We start from the raw sequence: 13,587 nt of genomic DNA on the forward strand, positions 1-13,587 counted from the left end.
CCTTCCCACTTGGTTGTCCAGCACCCATATACTATCAACTCACTGGCTATTGTTTAAAGTTACCTTTCAATCCTTTCAATTGGAAATCTGTACTCAAGGCAACTTGGAACAATATTTAAAAACACATTAGCACAATTCAACACATGGCGCTTTGAAATTATCTAAGACTTATAAAGGGATACCCTTTTAAGTTTGTTGAAGCTCAAACAACAAAGAGTCTTGAAGTAATTTGAAGTGAGAAAGGGGATGAAAGAGAGAGGGGGGGAAGAAGGGATAGCAGAGAGCAGGGCAGAGGAAATAAAAGTTGGTGGCAAAGAGAAAGGGGGTGCCCCTGACCATTGGCTTCACTGCAAGTGGACCCTATCATATAAAGCCTGACAGAATGTGGCCCTCAGCAGATTCCCCACCTTGGGTAAGAGAATGAGGGAAAACATGTATGAGATAATACCTCTCAAGATATATAGGAATATAGGGACTCCTGACTCCAGTCGCGAATGACTCTGGGGTTGCGGTGCTCATCTCACTTTAGTGGCTGAGGGAGCCGGCGTACAACTTCTGGGTCATGTGGCCAGCATGACTAAGCCGCTTCTGGCGAACCAGAGCAGCACATGGAAACGCCGTTTATCTTCCCACTGGAGCAGTACCTATTTATCTACTTGCACTGCATGCTTTCGAACTGCTAGGTTGGCAGATGCAGGGACCGAGCAACGGGAGCTCACCCCATCGCAGGGGTTTGAACCGCCGACCTTCTGATCGGCAAGCCCTAGGCTCTGTGGTTTAACCCACAGTGCCACCCAGATCCCAATATATAGGAATATAACCAGCAGCAATAGAGAAATGATGCAGAACATTTCCCCAAAGAAACTGCAGTTAAAAACAACTCCCAGGTCAATAAAGCCATTTTTGCAGAATGGCTAAAATGGAGCTACAGAATTTTATCAGGGTCCCTTGAAGAATCTGTTCCAGGTCCATGATGACATGGAAAATATGTAATGGTATTAAATGGGAAATAAGCTTCCCCACCCCCCTGCTAAATGATTAGCTGTTGTAAAACCTATTGACACATTTCACAGTGTAGCAGTTCTTGTGTCCTTGCCTGCAGTATAGCTGCCCAGGCTGCAGCACTGCCTTATAGGAAAGGCACATGGTAACCAATGGCTACTGGCTTTAACTGAAAGCAGTCTAGGATAAGTAACCCAAGTTCAAGAAGTTTGCTATAATTTTTGTTATCAGATCATCCATACTTTGTAGTCAACATCAAATTTTGGTTTTCAGTGTTACAGATTTATAGAATTTCAGCAGAAGAGTTGTTTCAGTGCCTGAGAACTTGCAATATCAATACTGACCTAGAATCATCTATCATATGCACAGGGGTGATCTGCGGTTCTGTAAATTTCCAGCACATGAAAATAAGCAGAAGGCATGCAAAAAGACATCCAAAAGAAATCATATTATTTTGGTTGTCAACCGAGGTCACGTTGGATGAAATGGCAATTTCTGTGGGATGCAGTACTGATTGCACAATGGAGAAACAGAACAAGGAGGCTGGCTGCCACCTGGACTATTGTTACCACAACTAGGGAATAAAAGCTTTAGGAACATAATGCTGAGTCTTTAAATCTCATAGAAGAATAGAGCGTGGAGAAGTGTTCTTGGCGTAATGACACAGAACGATTAAGAATGAAGAAATTCACGAGCTAGCAAACTAGAAAGATTAACTGACAGTCAAATTAAGCATCTTGCATCTGGAATGGCAAGTGGCTTCACAGGAAGTTGTTACATTAGAGACTTAAGGGTTTTAATAAGAAAACTCATTGCCCAATTGAGGTTGGGACTTAGCCTAGTGATCTGCTGAGGACTGTGGGCAATCTCAGATCTCAGAACCCTTTTCAGCATTGAAGGAAATTCAAACAGATCCTGCAATTGGCAGGCAGTGAAAATCCTTTGGAATACAAGACCTTTTATGAATACAACACATTGAAGTTCCCCACTCAACTGTTGACCAAACTCCTCTTACAGATGAATCAGAGAAAGATATTGTTATGTTCTGTAGACTTATCTGCAACTCCAGAAATATAATTTTTGTCTTCAGAAATGATATTCATGTATATTTTCTACATTGCTTCATTGAAAACATCAGTGGGGAACCACAAACTCAGTGGTAGAGAAAAGCTTTGCATGCAAAAATTCCAATGTTCACTTTACAACATCTCCAGCTAAGGCAAGAGTGGAGAACCTACAGACATCCTGATGTTGCTGGACTACAAGTTCAGTCATCCCTGACCAATTGGCTGATCTGAGCTGGAGTCCAAGAATACCTGGAGGTCCCCAGTAGTGATGGATGAATCTGTCAATTTCAGTTTCTCTCAATTCCTAATTTTTCGAAATCTTAAACCTGGTTTTCCACATGTACACATCAGTTCTCTTTTCTTTTTTTTTAAGTCATCCTGGAAATTCATTAGCATTTTAGTACAAATGTATCTTAGTACACACATTTTTGTATGCATCTTTTCCTAATATACACATTTTTGCAAAGCATTTCCCACTAATATAATGCATTTTTTGTAGATTATTTTCTCTAATATGTGGGTTACTATTTGCATGTTGCCCAAGTATATGCATTCTTGTACCTGGCTGGAGAATTGCATTGCAAAATTCAGATTATTATTATTATTTCTTACAAGAGTCAGACAAGTATAAATTTTGAAGGATGGTGACTTTGAGGTTTGTGTGTTGTTTTGCTAAGTGCAAATTCACTAAGTTTGCTTTCAAATGGAAACTGAATTGGATTTCTCCCCCATTCCTAGTCTACAGATTCTTCACACCTAGGCTAAGAGATCAGGTATCAGGTGATGAAATAGCTGGCTGCTGCAAGTCACAACAGATAGTAATGGGATAGGTATTTCAATAGCCTAAATTGGTATGGGATAGGTATTTCAATAGCCTAAATTGGTATATGTTGCCTCCATAGCCTTTTCCCCCTTACCTGATGTCAGTGGGTTGCATGCATGATCCTGTTTTTTGTTAATATTTTGTCACTAAGGTTAAAACATCTTCTGGGGTGGGTGGGAATGCTGACTGTGCCAAACCTGGAATTTCTGCACCTGTTATAATCTTAGTTTAAATGTCAAAAATTGGAAATTTGATATAGTAACCAATTTGAAACATTGGGAATACTGAATCAACATGCATAGTATAGCTCATTTTGTGTCTTTAAAAAAGTGATTTTAAAATAAATGTCACAATCAGAGAAGCTCTAAAGTAGTATCTTCTGAAATGGCAGAATAATATTTGCCTGTTTTCTTACCTACTGGAGGCAGCTGTGACTTTAATCAGTTCATTTGTCTTCATCTGTTGTGTTAGTTTTTCATTCTGTGATCTGAAATGTTAACTCTGCAATGTAAAATCTTTGTAGGTAGCAGAGACAACTATTTTAATGTGGACACAAGCAGTTTATCACCAGCATTCCATTATTCAATGTGTTGTTGTGTAGCATATATTTATGTCTCCACGGGAATCTCTTCCTTTCCAAGAAATCAACTTTATACAATAATCTAGTCTCATCTCTCCTTTAGCACTTACATTTTCAATGCATTTAGATGAATGGGTGTGCCTTTCCCCCATGTTTTAAAAGGGCATCTTCACTGCAGATGGCATGTAAACACCATTGCAAATACAATCATAAAACAAACTGTCATATTGCAGGTTCATTCAAATTGAACGGATAATTCGTATGCTTTTTAAAAAATGACCATACAATGTAAACCTACATTTTCTCTGGGCCTTCGTTTACCTAATACCTAAAGAAGTTATTAAATCCACAGGGTTATCAGAATGAAATTATTCTTTAAATTGTCACTGATTGTGATTTACAGCTGGAATTTTCTGGGTATTTCATAACGCTGTTTGGAACACTTAGTAGTTGTAACCAGCCTAGAAAAATGACTGGCGCGTGGAACAAAAATATTTGTAATATGAAAAGATACATAATCAAACTGTTTTAGGGACCCCTTGGTCATCTGCATTTTGTTGGTGGGTAGTGGTAGCTTCAAGAATACTGTCCAACCATCTCGTCCTCTGTCGTCCTCTTCTCCTTGTGCCCTCCATCTTTACCAACATCAGGGTCTTTTCCAGGGAGTCTTCTCTTCTCATGAGGTGGCCAAAGTATTGGAGCCTCAGCTTCAGGATCTGTCCTTCCAGTGAGCACTCAGGGCTGATTTCCTTAAGAATGGATAGGTTTGATCTTCTTGCAGTCCATGGGACTCTCAAGAGTCTCCTCCAGCACCATAATTCAAAAGCATCAATTCTTTGGCGATCAGCCTTCTTTGTGGTCCAGCTCTCACTTCCATACATCACTACTGGGAAAAATATCCTGACTTCCCACAAGCAACCAGCATGAGTTTGACCAAACTGCGGGAGGCAGTGGAAGACAAGGAGTGCCTGGCGTGCTCTGATCCATGGGGTCACAAAGAGTCGGACACGACTAAATGACTAAACAACAACAACAAAGTCAGGATATTACCACTCCACACATGCAGGTGTGTATTACAACGTGTGCTAAAATTGTCCTCTTTATCTACTCATACTATTTCCCTTGCCTTCTTTCTGTACCAGACCAAGACTTTGCTGCCTGCAATGGAGACCAAATGGTGCTCCCACTACACACACTGGGCTTAGCACTTTAGAAGACAGCTGATGTTTCCATGTTCAGCAGCAACCCAGACTTGCAGTTGAATTGTATGCCAACACTTATGCCACCAACCTTGAAGGTAGCAGGGTAGCTGAGGAAGTGCAGGGTTGGCTGTATGGCAAACACCTGTCATCCTTGCCTCTGCTGTATAACCCCTATCGCTGTTGCTTGAGGCAGCTAGCTCATTATGCCTAATGTTTGGGCTTGCCCTGCTGATTGCTCTGGTTTTGTCTCCTTCCAATCACTGCTTTGAATGGTTAATTGAAATCAGAAGGGTTTGCACCTCACATCTCTGAATGAGTCCCTGTTCTGGGCTTGTCCCCTCATTAAGAAAATGTAAACAAAATATTCTAGAAGGAGGTGTTACATTCTTTCTGAGGATAAAGGGTTTGGTGACTACCCAGGAGGGGCTTTATTTTAAGAAATAATTCTACAGCAGATGGTCGATTGGCTCAACTCATGAAGGAACATTACAAGGACAAAATGTACACTACCTCAAGAAGTAACTTAATGTCCAAGCTCTTTGATGTGGATACAAATTACACTTGGAGAAGCCAATCCAATTCTGGGACACTGTGAATTGATACAGATTGCTACCCGGAGCTGTGCTTTCTCCCTCCCTCTGATCCTATCTGTTGAAATAAATTATCATTCTACAACCGATTTGCAGGCTCAATACCTCAAAACACTTCGGATTGCTCAGGAAGAATTCCTGTAAGGTTGGAAGGGCCTCATCCCAAGGAATCAAGCAGCAGGCACTAGGGTCCTTATTCTGCGCTATGCCAAGGCAGCAGTCAGGCAGAGGGAAATACCAGCTTGACCTCTGTTGTTCTGCAGCAGGACCCAGATAATTGCCTGGGGAAATGTACTGTATCTTATTAGCACAGCTGGGATGATTACAATCTCTGGAGAGCCATCATGACACACTTACATAACTGCTATGTCAGACTTACAACTCTAGAGCAACCTTTGGCAACTTTGTGCCCTCCAGATGTTGCTGGCTGGAGCTGATGTGAGTTTTATTCCAAAATATCTGGCAGGGCACCTGGCTGGTGAAAGCTACTCTAGAGAATACTGTACGGTATTTTGCTTCTGGACTGCTACCTTCTGGAACCATTTTGCCTTGCCTTCTAGTTTTTAGATTACCTAATCTAAAACCCTGTCTTGTGGAACACACTGCCCATTGAAGCTAGACAGGCATTGATATTGTACATGTTTTGTCAGGTGCTAAAATTATCCTATTTCTACCGATCTTCAGAGAAAGATGAGTAAACTTATAGGCAGTATCACTTTTCTTTTGGAAATTTTGTTTTCATCTGTTTTATTTATTGTATTTTTGTTGTTGTACACTGCTATGATATAGTCTCTAAGTCCCCCCGTCCCCCAATAAATAAATAAATTAGAAATATATTACTTCTGCCTCTGGCACTTTGGACTTAACAGCTGCTAACTTTGGCTTTGAACTCTTGCCTGCTGGAGAGTGTCAGCCTTGAACGTAGGAGACCAAGGCTGTAGACTCCACCCAGTCATGAAACTCACAGCATGACCTTGGGCCAGGCCACAGTCTCTCAGACTAACCTACCTCACAGGGTAGTTTTGATGATAAAATGGAGGGAAATACTATGCATACCACCTTGAGCTCCTTGGTGGAATGGTGGGGTATAAATGGAATAATTCATACAATACTATATAATAAGCAGTAAGTGTAAGCAGTCAGAAAATTCTACAACATTACGTATAAATAAATAACAGGCTGCATCCAAATAACTCTTGCTCAGAGCAGACCCACTGGAATTAATTTATGGGTGTGTCTACTCTGAGTAGAGAGTGGGCCTTAGCTGCTACAACCAAAACAATTCAATAATCTGTACTTAGCTGTTAGAAGGTGAGATTTATCTACCTACATGCAGGTATTGATTAGGATTGGCAGTCTGGCTTGAGGTGTAGCTGTGCAAGACGGAAAGCCAGCTCATGCAGGGGTCAATGTGGCTCAAAAGGGAATGGAAGAGGAATAGATCAGATACCTTTCAAAGAGGAGGGTTGGCAGGTTGTATTTACCTTGACAGTGATGTTTATTCTGTGCACAAGAGGTGTATGAGCAGATGGGGAGTTGATACAGCTGGAAAATGAAATGGCACTAACTTGACAAATGCCAGTCTAAAGGGCAAGCATTGCTTGAGGATCAGCTTATCTTGCTCAGCAGCTCCAGAAGAGTGTGGGCCAACTGGAATATTAGTTCTTTCTCTAGAGACAAAATTGGAGATGGCAGCTAGCCTGCATGTTGGCTTCCTTTTGTCGAATTAAGAGAAATGCTTTGCTTGTTAAAACAGGATTGTCTCAATGGCCAGGGCACTCCCTTGATGTACAGCCAACCAACAAAATCGCGGAATACTGTTTTTTTTATTGCTATGGACATAATTAGAAAAAGAAGTCTCTCTGATAGCTCGATGTCACATAAGAACACTGGGTTTTTGTCTCTGTTCACCACTTTTGGCTGTAAAAGAAACAGTGACCTGGTGAGGCAGGGAAAGGGCTACTGGGAAACAGTATGTTTAACCATTTGGGAAGGGGAAAACAAGGAAATTGTCATGTCTGCACCATACATATGCTGCTTTCACAACCATGGCATCCCACAAAGAATCCTGGGGGCTGTAAGCTTTTTGGGGTGCTGAGGGTTGACAGGAGACCCACCCATAGAGTTACAATTCACAGCACCCTTAACAAGCTGCAGTTCCCAGAATTCTCTGATTGTGGAAGTGCTGTAAGAGTGCTTTAAATGCATGATGTGGGTGTGACAAGCTATATTTGATTTTTAAGGCAAGTTCCAATCGCACTGAAGTGCAGAAGTACCCAGAAGGATATAAGAAGAGTCCCAACAGATCAGATAAATGCTCATTCCCTTTTTGGGAATGAGGAAGCACAGAAGCAGCGCTGTGCATGTTCCTTCTCAGCAGGTGGCATTTTGCTATTAGAGCTTTTCCTATTGAAATTTGACACAATAGTCCTACCTGTGATCTATTTCTCATCAGGTTTCTGAAGCCCAGTAACCAACCAGCTTGGGACTACAAGGATGCACGGGAAAGCAAATTTCAAACCCTCCCTAGAGAGCTGCCCAAACCTGTGCCTCTAAAGCAGTGTTAAGATGCATTCAATTTATTAGCTGGACCACTGGTTAACCAGGCTGGAAAATAATTATAACTCCCAACCTCAATTGGCTCTGAGTTGGGAGGTTCCCCACCCACCCTTTTCCCTCAATGAGTGTATCACTCTGTTAAGCGAGCTTAATATTTTGTCACAATACTGTGTGGAAATGGCATTGAGCAGTAGGGGAGTGAAATATACTCGGAGTCGGGAGTGGATTTCATGCTCTTTTTTCAGCTCATAGTGGTGAGGAGCAATGAAAGTTCCCCCAAAGTATCTGCTTTATATACATTATTGACACAATGGGCTGCACGTGATTGGCTAATTCCAGGATTCTCCTGTAGGCCAATCAGGTTGTGGATTCACTTCCACCTGGAGCTGGATTGGGTGGCTCCCGCGGACCAATCAGACTGCTGCATTGTTCTAGGACCAATCAGACTGCTGCATTCTGAATCCTATTGTTCTAGGACTAATCAGACTGCTGAATTTTGGATCCTATTCAACTCAGTACATAACAGGGAGGCTTAAGGGATCTGAGGGAGGATAAGGTCAAGGCACATCCCTAGCCGGATGGGGCCTAGCCTTGCCTAAACACCTCTCATGGTTGCACAGGGGGATCATGGATGTTTGATCTGCACCACGCATTGGTCTGACACTGATCAATTCCCCAAGCGCCCTGGATGTTTTCTAACCATCAGGCAGAATTCCATTTCAACAGCAAGCACTGAGTGGAATGATGATCTCTTCCTTGCCCTACTGCCATGCCAACCCTGCTTACCTGCTCTGTAATCAACGTTGTGGTGTGTTTTCACCCAAGACGATTGTTTAAATGTGTGTTATTCCTGCTGTACCCACAACCTGCCACACAGATTTTAACCTGCTGCCAATAATATGTTCATGAGGGCACAAAACAGATCTTGTTAGGGAAAGAATTCTACATATGGAGTGTAACAGCTGAAAAGGCTTGCCACCCTCCATAGTTTCCTCAGAGCGGGCACCTTGAGGGCCCAGGTCCATTGGGAGATGTATTTATTTGAAGCTGATATGGTAGCATAACAAGAATGCCATTGCGTGTCGAGACCCCGCAGCCACCCCCTCGTTGGAAATAACTCACACAAGGACACGGATATTAGGTTTATGTTATTGGGAAATTTTGGGCACAACTTTATTGAAATTACAGAACGTGAGTGGTATTGGCTTAGGCATTGATTGGACCTGACTATATCTGACTGCTGCCCATTGTGCAGGAAGTCCCCAGTAAGGGTAAGCCACTGGTAGGGGGAGCCCTGTCGATGGGGACCAACTCAAGCTCCCCCTGGTGTTCCCGTTGGGGTCGTGTCAAGGACTTAGCCCCCCAGCTGGGCTTCAGACTAGAACAACACCCCCGGATTCCTTTAATGGAATACCCTTAAGCATGGAGGGGCAGGTGATGGCCACACCTCTCCTCCCCCACACAAGGTCAAACAATGCCTAACTGCAACCCTAACAAAGTTGTGATGATTGCTATGAGGTAGGTGAAAACCAAGTGGCCAGTGCCAATTTACCAAGTGGAAAAATTCCTACCAGGCCACTCGGACAACCAAGATGACCAACTGAAGTCCATAGCAAGGCCATTGCCTAACCTGCAAAATAGGGAGGGGGGTGGGTGATTGAGGAAGCGAGCCAAAGAGGAAGTCCTCTAGTTCGCTCCTCCATTTAAATGGCCCCGGCCACGCCCCCAGCCAGCGGGTTGGCTGGCCGGGCTCTGACGTGGCCGAGATCCCCCAGGCAACAGGGGACAAGGTCCCCCGCCCCCGGTGGAGAGTGGGTGGCCACGTGGTCCACCACAACTCCTCCCCACTGGGAAGTGGAGCGGATTTATCAACCTTAAGCCTTTACAATACAGTGGCCTGCAAGCCTTTCTAACTGACAAGCTACATACTCCAAATAAATAAGCTAACTAGATGCTCCAAGAAAGTATATGCTTAGTTCTGGGGCTAAAGTGGGTTAAAATGACAATTAGGGCAGAGTTAATCATAAACTAAAAATATTTTAAAGTAGATTATTCTTTGCAGCAAAGACAAGAAAATAACTAGTCTGGAAGATTGCTACTTCCAAAATACGACAGGCAAACACATAAGAAACCCTGACTGAGCAGCTTCTGCAAATTCCAATGCCTTTAAAGTCAATAAATAGTTAAAATGACAGAACTATGCTAAAATTCAACCTTGCCAAAATAATTTGTGCCCCCTTGGCCTTCTTAAGCTTAAAGGAGCCTGTAATCCACTGGAATTCTTTAAACAACTACTGAGAAAAAGTCAAAATTAAGATATGGAGGAAGGAACACCCATGGTTATCAGGGCTTATAGGATTAATGGGAAAGGTTGTATCGCTAATGGGGGAGGAGGAAGAGAAGAAACTGTAAAGCTCACTGACTTCCTTGCCAAAGAACAAAATGTAACATCAGGTCAGAAAATTAGAAGCATCTGTATAAAAGGAACATTTTAAAAACAACATCTAGTTTTGCAAGTTGCAGACAATTATTGCATATTCAGAAGTCAATTCTACATACAGTAAATTGATTGCCAAATAGAACAAATGTATAAATTGCATGCTGCTTAACTGTCCTGATTAAATGGGGACTGATTAACTGTCCTGATTAAATGGGGACAACCCATTTTGGGGACTGTGCTCTCGAGAGCACAGTACCCCAAAACATGTATTTTGGGTGCCACGGCCCCAAAAGACAGGTGTTCTTTTGGCCATGATCTTGCATGGGTCATGTGACTTGCACAGGAGCACATCCCAGAAAACGCAATCCTGGTTTTCTGTGGTGACATGTTGGAAGGTATGAAGTCGCTCTTCGGTCCAAAGATTTTTGATGTGGTGTGCAATTTTAAATATTTGTTATCAAGGAAGTCAAATCTAAATATCTTTAAAAAAAATAATAATAATGAGGTTTCCACTCATGTAAAACATGACGAATTTAAGGAGAAACAGAAACAGAAACAGTCTATTTAAGAGTAGCAAAACTTTCCTGAAGGGTTTTGTACATGTTGAACCCATTCTTTTCTTTATTAATAATAAAAAATCGCAATTTATAACTACAGAAGTATTCTGTCTTGAGAGACAATGGAGTGCACCTCTGGGGCCTTAGCAGCACCTAAGTGACCTTCCAAGGTGTGCAAGCCTAGGCAGTGTGTATGGAGGTCCTGGGCTGCCCAGATGACAAGACCTTTCTCTCCGCCTCACTGATGTAGTGCAAAGGAAAGCAGAACAATATGTTTGGCACTAGCTTGGCTGCAGGAGTTGCCAGAAGGAGGTGTACAAGACTAAAACAATAAAGAAGAACTGGTGGTTATCAACCAGAGGTGGACAATCTCGGACCCAGGGGCCAAATGCAGCCCTCCTGATCTCTCCATGAGAGAGACCATTTGGTCCATCCTTACTTATGATGGCCTCAATATTCATTTTTGTGCTGTACTGTACATGAGAAATGGACTATAGACTATAAATGGACTATAAAAGAACTGTAGGAACCCAAAGACGCGGTAAACAACAGAGAATTCTTAATGCTCTGCTTTCATTTTGCAAGCATAGTTCCAGATGATTTGGAACTCCAGAATCCAGTGACCCATTCATGGAAAGGGAGTTTTGGCCAAAGCTTTGAAGTATAAGATCTTTAGAACAGTATGAGTTAAAGGTCCAACTTGACTTCAGTTTCAACTGGTTAATGGAAGGGAAGTGTAACATTGCTCCAAATTAACAGCTCAGTGTTGGGATACAAAGTGGCATTTCTCTGCATTCTTTATGATAAACTAGCTGGCCAAACCAGGCAAAATTTTGACATTAAAGCTTTTGCTCTGCTTTCCCCATATTTGAAAAGTTTCTGGAAGAAGAAAAACAACAAGAGAGTGCATTTTTTGTTTGTCAATATGCTACCATTGTAGAACGAATTTAAATTTCATTTTATTACAGCTATAAAATGTCTGCCACATAAAGAGCAAGCGAATAAAGTGTGTGTAGTGCCACAAAATATAAAACAATCCCTAGATACTAAATAACATACTGCTATGAAATGCAAGACATAAAACAGAAATCATTTCTCACCTTGCACTGATAGAAGCAGAGAAACAAAGTGGCTTGGGTAGCTTTTTTCGAGAGAACTAGCAACCAATAAGGGAAAGGACTTCAAACTATTTGCATATCAACCAGATTCTCAAGCTGTTCAATGGATCATATGTGTACCATTTGGGAAACACCCAAGAAGTCCTTGCCAAAGGGTTTCGGGTCTTAAAACGGTTTCAGTATTGTTTTAACCATTCCTCCCAGTTTTTCTGTTTTCTCAACTTAGGTTTGCCACATTTATTCACCAGTTTGTGATTTTTAAAAATAAAAAGTCCACTTCTTTTTTTAAAAAAGTGTGCATTTTCCATAATATAAACAATTTGTATGCAATACTGCATGCTATTCACTTTTTTTTGCAAGCAATTTCCCCTAAATAGCATGCCTTTTTATATGTTATAAAGAGACATTTATTCCAACTCTTACAATACTAGCACCTGGGGCCGTCCAATGAAGACAAACCTTGGAAGGTCCAAGGCAGACATTTTTATTATTACAGTGGTGCCTCGCAAGACGAAATGAATTCGTTCCGCGAGTTTTGTCGTCTTGCGATTTTTTTCGTCTTGCGAAGCACGGTGTCGGGAAAGTTTTGGAAAAGCTTCAAAAATCACCAAAGTCTTTAAAAACCTCAAAAAAGGCTACCACACCGCGTTCTATGAGTTGCTCCTCGAAGTCAAGTCGCAACTGTATTAACGGTGTTAAGAAAAAGGAAACAAACTTGCAAGACATTTCCGTCTTGCGAAGCAAGCCCATAGGAAAAATCGTCTTGCGAAGCAGCTCAAAAAACAAAAAAACCCTTTCATCTAGTGAGTTTTTTGTCTTGCGAGGCATTCGTCTTGCGAGGTACCACTGTATTCACATGGTGCATAATTAAACTATGGAATTTGCTACCACAAGATACAGTAATGGCTTTAATAATAATAATAATTTATTATTTATACCCCACCCATCTGGCTTCAAAAGAGGATCAAACAAATACATGGAGGAGAAGGATATCAATGTCTACTTGGCATGATGGCTGTGTGTTATGTCCAGAATCAGAAACAGTATGCTTCTGAATACCAGTTGACTGCAAGGGTAATTCTGACTTTCTGTCCTACATGTGGGCTTATTTGAGGAATTTGGTTGGCATCTGCAAGAACGTAACACTGGGCTTGATAGCATAGCTGTCAACCGTCCCTTATTTGGTGGGAAAGTCCCTTATCCCAGCACTGTGTCCCGCTGCTGTCCCTTATTGATGATGTCCCTTAAATTTCCCGGGTTTCAAAGGAAGCAGCTCCTCTCCCTCCCTCCCTGCCGGCCAGGGAGGAGAGAGACTCCAACTGTGTTGCTTGGCTGTGTTGCTCACCCAATAAGGAGTCTAAGAATGACTGGGGGGTGGAGCTTGCATGCCTTGTGCCAATCAAATCGGCCGCGTTGCCTGGGGACTTGCCTTTGCTCAGCGCTTCCCAGCAGAGAGGTGACGGTGGTTTTCCTTGCTGCATCCCCTTTGCCGGGTTGCTGCGCTGTGGGAACCACCACTTGAGGCTTTGTTTGGCTGCTGGCTGGGCTTTCTGCCTTTGGATTGGAGGGGCTCAGAAGTTGAACATACCTGTGCTTGGAAAATCCCTTATTTTGGCTGCTGATCCCTTATTTTCGAGGCTGCTGGTCCC

The 13,587-nt window shown here is 42.3% G+C and overlaps 1 protein-coding gene across 4 annotated transcripts in view; it reads right to left on the bottom strand.

Moving 5' to 3' along the window:
* The window catches only part of CSMD3 (CUB and Sushi multiple domains 3), a 603,606-nt gene that overhangs the window by 393,361 nt on the left and 196,658 nt on the right, over positions 1–13,587 (bottom strand). The window lies entirely within an intron of this gene.

This window comes from Podarcis vaucheri (genome assembly GCF_965113315.1).
Source record: "Podarcis vaucheri genome assembly, chromosome: 8".
NCBI lineage: Eukaryota > Metazoa > Chordata > Lepidosauria > Squamata > Lacertidae > Podarcis > Podarcis vaucheri.